Source organism: Coregonus clupeaformis, chromosome 15, assembly GCF_020615455.1.
Source record: "Coregonus clupeaformis isolate EN_2021a chromosome 15, ASM2061545v1, whole genome shotgun sequence".
In the NCBI taxonomy this organism is placed as follows: domain Eukaryota; kingdom Metazoa; phylum Chordata; class Actinopteri; order Salmoniformes; family Salmonidae; genus Coregonus; species Coregonus clupeaformis.
This window is the reverse complement of record NC_059206.1, coordinates 54,494,844-54,502,231: the sequence shown is the minus strand read 5'-3', so window position 1 is coordinate 54,502,231 and position 7,388 is coordinate 54,494,844.

The window sequence follows — 7,388 nt, the reverse complement described above, 5'->3', positions numbered from 1 at the left end:
TGCCAGAACACCACCGTATATGAAACTGTAATAATAGACTCCAAAAGACAAGGCGTCATTGGTGAAGTTTTAAATAAATAAATCAACTTTATTTTATCACAATGGTTTGGATGACAGCAGGATGTTCTTGTAGTCCTCTATGGGCTGCAGAGGGATCAGTGGGATGAGGGACCCACTGGCAGGAGAGGGGCACCCCTTCCCTCTGAGCACCTCTGCCCCCAGGGGGACACACAAGTCAACTCAAGTCAAGAGTTTAATTTAAATATACTTGAAGTTATAAACAAAGCAATTTTATAGAATTTGCTGGAAATATTCATGACAAGGTTATAATAGTAAACGAAAACCAAAAATGAAAATAAAACTTACATTGGGAATAAACATTTAGTAAACTGAAGTATAATAATTACGAAAAATATTTGAAAAACAAACTATACTGAAACTATTATCTTTGACTGCAAAACATTTATATCATTTTTTTCTTTTTTTTTCTTTGGGCAACAACCAAACTTTTTTTTCTAATGGGGTTTTCATGCTTCTGAATCTAGCAGGCAAATGCTGCCAGTAGATGGCAATATTTCAAATAGGCCTAGCTTGTGAATCACCAGAACTAGCTATCCGTAGCTAACAGGGAAGACATCTGAGGGCGAGTGCAGAGCTTGAGTGTGAACCACAAATTACCCAAATGACTGATGATTGCCTCCAGGGTGGCGCAGCGGTCTAAGGCACTGCATTGGCAGTGCTTGAGGCGTCACTACATACCCGAGTTCGATCCCAGGCTGTGTTGCAGCCGGCCGCGACCGGGAGGCGCACAATTGGTCCGGGTTTGGCCGGCCGGGATGTCCTTGTCCTATCGCACTCTAGCGACTCCTTGTGGCGGGCAGGGCGCATGCACGCTGACAGTGTTTCCTCCGACACATTGGTGTGGTTGGCCTTTGGGTTAAGCGAGCAGTGTGTCAAGAAGCAGTGCGGCTTGGTAAGGTCATGTTTTGGAGGACGCATGGCTCTCGACCTTCGCCTCTCCCGAGTCCATACGGGAGTTGCAGCTATGGGACAAGACTGTAACTACAAAATAATTCAATGACTGATGATTGGCTGAAATAAATCGATAGTAAGATTGTGAGAGCTGTTTTGTTAGACTTCAGTGCAGCTTTTGATGTCATTGATCATAACCAATTGCTGAAAAAACGTAGGTGTTATGGATTTGCATCCTCTGCTTTATTATGGATTGAGAGGTACTTATCTAATAGAACATAGAGGGAATTTGCCTCTCATGCAAATTCAGTTGAGTGTGGTGTACCGCAGGGCAGCTGGTTATGGTCTTTATTGTTTTCTGTTTTTACAAATGACCTTCCACTGACCTTGAATAAAGTCTGTGTGTATGTACGCTGACGACTCAACAGTATACACATCGGCTGCAACAGTAACATAAATAACTGAGACACTTAACAGTTTTAGAATGGGTAACTAGCAGTAAGCTGCTGCTAAATATCTCAAAAACGAAAAGCATAATTTTAGGGACAAATCACTCACTCAATACTAAACCTCATTTATTGAGCAAGTTGAGGAGACTAAACTGCTTGGTGTAACCCTAGATAGCAAGCTGTCATGGTCAAAACATATAGACTCAATGGTTGCAAAAATGGGAAGAGGTCTGTCCATGATAGGGCGTTGCTCTGCCTTCTTGACATCTCAGTTGACCAGACAGGTCCTACAGGACTACTGGGACTACTACCCAGCTGTGTGGTCATGTGCGGCAAAGAAGGACATAGGTAAATTGTAGTTGGTCCAGAACAAAGCAGCACGTATTGCACTTAGATGTAGGGAAAGTGTCAGTAACATGCATGTCAGTTTCTCCTGTCTCAAAGTTGAGGAGAGATTGATTGCATCACTATTGGTCTTTGTGCGAGGTAATGATGTGTTGAAGGTATCGAACTGTCTGTTCAAGCAGTTGGCAAACAGTTCGGACACTCATCGGTACAACACAAGACCCCAGGTCCAGAACAGAGGCTGGGAAACACACAGTATTAAATAGAGCCATGACTACATGGAACTCTCTGCCACCCCAGGTAACTCAAGCTAGCAATAAAACCAGTTTTAAAAAACAGATAAAAGAACACCTTACTGCACAAAGGGGACTGTGAAGAGACACAGCCATTTTATATATGTTGTATTGTAATTTGCACTGTACTATGTAATAGACCTAGATATTGTGTGTATGCACAATATGCGCAACCATTGAGTCTATATGTGTGATGTTTTAAATGTATGTATTTCAGTCCTTGACTAATAATGTTCTGTACTATGTATTATGTCATGTTTCATGTGGACCCCAGGAAGAGTAGCTGATGCTTTTGCAGTGGCTAATGGGGATCCTAATAAATACTAAATACCAAATACCAAACCATAGGCGTGAACAATGGCGGCAGCAAAAGGTAAAGCCCTGTATGGTATTGTTTTGAGTACATTGCTGGAAAGGACAAAAACAAATGTATTTTAGTGTCAGCAGCGTGTGTGGAACAGAGATAAAAGGGAAAATCCAACCAACGTCATAGTTCATCTGAACAGCGCCCACAAAGAATCATACAACTCATTTCCGGATAAAGACAAGGTGAGACAGCCACAAGCCACGTCAATGTTAGGACATCCAACTTTAGCAGTTTGCATTAAAAGAGCAGAAACATGGCAACTTAATTCAAATGAGTAAAAAAAAAAGAGAAGAAGGCCTCCCGAGTGGCGCAGAGTCTAACATGCTGACTAGACCGGGTACGCGTGTGTCATTGTGCGCCATCACACGCATGAATGGCGTGGGAGAAGATGGCTGCTGTTTTACAGCCCTCTAACCAATTGCACTATTATGTGTGTTTTCTGGCATTATTTGTAATTTATTCTGTACATAATGTTTCTGCCACCGTCTCTTATGACCCAAAAAAACTTCTGGATATCAGGACAGCGATTAATCACCTCGTATTGGACAAAGATTTTTTCTTTAACGAGTCGGACGCAAAGGATATCCTACAGACACTCGACAAGGCCCAAATCCCTGTCATTCGCATGAGAAAGAGACGGATACATCGTGGACATAGGTCGGGGTGCCTTGTAAGGATCCGACGGCGAGTGAGTAAACTGCCTCTTCCATCAATCCTATTAGCCAATGTTCAGTCATTTGAAAATAAATTGGACAACCTAAGATTAAGGTTATCCTACCAACGGGATATTAAAATGTTTTACCAAGTCGTGGCTGAACGACGACATGGACAACATACATCTGGCAGGATATACGCTACATCGGCAGGATAGAACGTCTGACTCCGGTAAGACAAGGGGTGGCGGTCTGTGTATATTTGTAAACAACAGCTGGTGCATAAAATCTAATACTAAGGAAGTCTCGAGGTTTTGCTCGCCTGAGGTGGACTATCTCATGATAAGCTGTAGACCACACTATTTACCAAGAGAGTTTTCATCTATATTTTCCATACCTGTCTATTTACCACCACAAACCGATGCTGGCCCTAAGATTGCACTCAATGAGCATGGACATTTAGCTAGATAGCTTGCTGTTGCTAGCTAATTTGTCCTGGGATATGAACTTTGGATTGTTATTTTAGCTGAAATGCACAAGGTTATATATAAAAAAAAGTGGTTGTCCCACTGGCTATCATAAGTTGAATGCACTAATTTGTAAGTCGCTCTGGATAAGAGCGTCTGCTAAATTATGTAAATGTAAATGTTACAGTGGGGAAAAAAAGTATTTAGTCAGCCACCAATTGTGCAAGTTCTCCCACTTAAAAAGATGAGAGAGGCCTGTAATTTTCATCATAGGTACACGTCAACTATGACAGACAAAATGAGAAAAAAAATTCCAGAAAATCACATTGTAGGATTTTTTATGAATTTATTTGCAAAATATGGTGGAAAATAAGTATTTGGTCAATAACAAAAGTTACTCAATACTTTGTTATATACCCTTTGTTGGCAATGACACAGGTCAAACGTTTTCTGTAAGTCTTCACAAGGTTTTCACACACTGTTGCTGGTTTGGCCCATTCCTCCATGCAGATCTCCTCTAGAGCAGTGATGTTTTGGGGCTGTCGCTGGGCAACACAGACTTTCAACTCCCTCCAAAGATTTTCTATGGGGTTGAGATCTGGAGAATGGCTAGGCCACTCCAGGACCTTGAAATGCTTCTTACGAAGCCACTCCTTCGTTGCCCGGGCGGTGTGTTTGGGATCATTGTCATGATGAAAGACCCAGCCAAGTTTCATCTTCAATGCCCTTGCTGATGGAAGGAGGTTTTCACTCAAAATCTCACGATACATGGCCCCATTCATTCTTTCCTTTACACGGATCAGTCGTCCTGGTCCCTTTGCAGAAAAACAGCCCCAAAGCATGATGTTTCCACCCCCATGCTTCACAGTAGGTATGGTGTTCTTTGGATGCAACTCAGCATTCTTTGTCCTCCAAACACGACCAGTTGAGTTTTTACCAAAAAGTTATATTTTGGTTTCATCTGACCATATGACATTCTCCCAATCCTCTTCTGGATCATCCAAATGCACTCTAGCAATCTTCAGACGGGCCTGGACATGTACTGGCTTAAGCAGGGGGACACGTCTGGCACTGCAGGATTTGAGTCGCTGGCGGCGTAGTGTGTTACTGATGGTAGGCTTTGTTACTTTGGTCCCAGCTCTCTGCAGGTCATTCACTAGGTCCCCCCGTGTGGTTCTGGGATTTTTGCTCATCGTTCTTGTGATCATTTTGACCCCACGGGGTGAGATCTTGTGTGGAGCCCCAGATCGAGGGAGATTATCAGTGGTCTTGTATGTCTTCCATTTCCTAATAATTGCTCCCACAGTTGATTTCTTCAAACCAAGCTGCTTACCTATTGCAGATTCAGTCTTCCCAGCCTGGTGCAGGTCTACAATTTTGTTTCTGGTGTCCTTTGACAGCTCTTTGGTCTTGGCCATAGTGGAGTTTGGAGTGTGACTGTTTGAGGTTGTGGACAGGTGTCTTTTATACTGATAACAAGTTCAAACAGGTGCCATTAATACAGGTAACGAGTGGAGGACAGAGGAGCCTCTTAAAGAAGAAGTTACAGGTCTGTGAGAGCCAGAAATCTTGCTTGTTTGTAGGTGACCAAATACTTATTTTCCACCATAATTTGCAAATGAATTCATAAAAAATCCTACAATGTGATTTTCTGGATTTTTTCCCCTCAATTTGTCTGTCATAGTTGACGTGTACCTATGATGAAAATTACAGGCCTCTCTCATCTTTTTAAGTGGGAGAACTTGCACAATTGGTGGCTGACTAAATACTTTTTTTCCCCACTGTATGTTTTCTGGATCTTTGTAGAATTTTGACCCATTTTGAGTCACACAAAACCATGTGTTCTCTACTCCGACAATTAATCCACAGATAAAAGGGAAACCTAGTTATTTTCTAGTAATCTCTTCTTCTTCTTCTTCTTCTGTGGACTTTATATGGCAGATGGCATCCAACTTTAAGGTGCATTACCACCACCAACTGGACTGGAGTGTGGACCTCAGTTCATCTTTCAATCACCCACATTGGTATATTTTGCTAAAGATCAATGAGGAAATGGGAGAGGCGGGACATGCAGCGCGTCACTCGTCAAAAATAGAACCTTTATTTTAGAACCAAGTTCTATTTTAGCACCTGGCTATGGAGATGCTCTTTGACAGGTGTGAGCAGTTTGGATGAAACTATTGAATAACATGTATGTGTACATTTATTTTGCAACGCTCGTGCACGCAACGCGGGCGGTGTGGTCAGCATGTAAGGCACTCCATCGCAGTGCTGAGGCATCACTACAGCCTGGGGTTCGATCCCAGGCTGTGTCACAGCCGGCCGTGACTGGGAGCCCCATAAGGCGGCACACAATTGGCCCAGCGTCGTCCAGGTTAGGGGAGGATTTGGCCGAGGGGCTTTCCTTGACTCATCGTGCTCTAGCGACTCCTTGTGGCGGGCCGGGCGCCTGCAAGCTGACTTCAGTCGTCAGTTGAACGGTGCTTCCTCTGACACATTGGTGCGGCTGGCTTTCGGGTTAAGCGAGCAGGTGTTAAGAAGCAGCACGGCTTGGCGGGTCATGTTTCGGAGGACGCATGACTCAACCTTCGCCTCTCCCGAGCCCGTTGGGGAGTTGCAGTGATGAGACAAGATCGTAACTACCAATTGGATATCACGAAATTGGGGAGAAAAAGGGGGTAAAATTACAACTAAATAAAAAAATTATAAATTAAAAAAAGAGAAGAAGCACTGGTTAATTTATTCATCCAGTCTGGCAAGTCCATGACACCCGTGCAATGAGCCAGCCTTCCGAAAATTTCATCAAACACTTGATCCCAAATTTAAAACTTCTGGCGCTGCTAGAGTAAACGGGTTGACTGCTTTGCAAATGGATACAGCTACCAGGAAATTAAGAAGATTCTGAAAGAGGTATGATAAATATCCTTGTGTGTAGAAAGATGGCACAAGAAAGGACTGACTGCTTAGTTTATGGGCATATCAGCCTGCTTCTATCACCCCTCCTCCAACAAGGCACAGCATGCGTTTCTCAACCTCCATCGATTTAGCATTAACATACCGGAGAGGTAATTGGACGCATGGGACATACCAGAGGAGAAGATCCTACTCGTCGTAACTGATAACGGGACGAACATAGTCAAGGCTATCGAACTATTACAGAACAGGCAAGAGAATACCTGTGACCAACAACAACCAGAGCCGGCCATAGCTTTCAACGGCGTGGCAGAAATGTCTGAATCTGAGTCGGACACCGACGATAATCCTTTTAAATTCAAATCACATTAAGATTGATTTGTAATTTAAACATAACCAATCCTATGACCAGACTCATAACCTAATGTATTACTGCCCCCCAGTGGCAAGAAGTGACATCCCCAAGAAACACAAACTATAGGCCTACAACATATAAATGGCTCCTAGCCTCCCACAGGATACTTTCTGGCACTAAAAACTAAAACTGAAACGAAAGAATATAAAAACGAAATAGAAATAAAAGAAAAACTAGTATATCAAGTCTGAAAACTGACAGAAACTAAACCGAATTTCAAATAGAAATCTAAAAATATAAATAAAAATAAATAGAAAAATCACAAAACTACACTGAACAAAAATATAAACGCAAAATGTAAAGTGTTAGTCCCATGTTTTATGAGCTGAAATAAAATATCCCCGAAATGTTCCATATGAACAAAAACTTATTTCTCTCAACGTTTGTGCACAAAAAGTGTTTACATCCATGTTAGTGAGCATTTCTCCTTTGCCAAGATAATCCATCCACCTGACAGGTGTAGCATATCAAGAAGCTGATTAAACAGAATGATCATTACACAGGTGCACCTTGT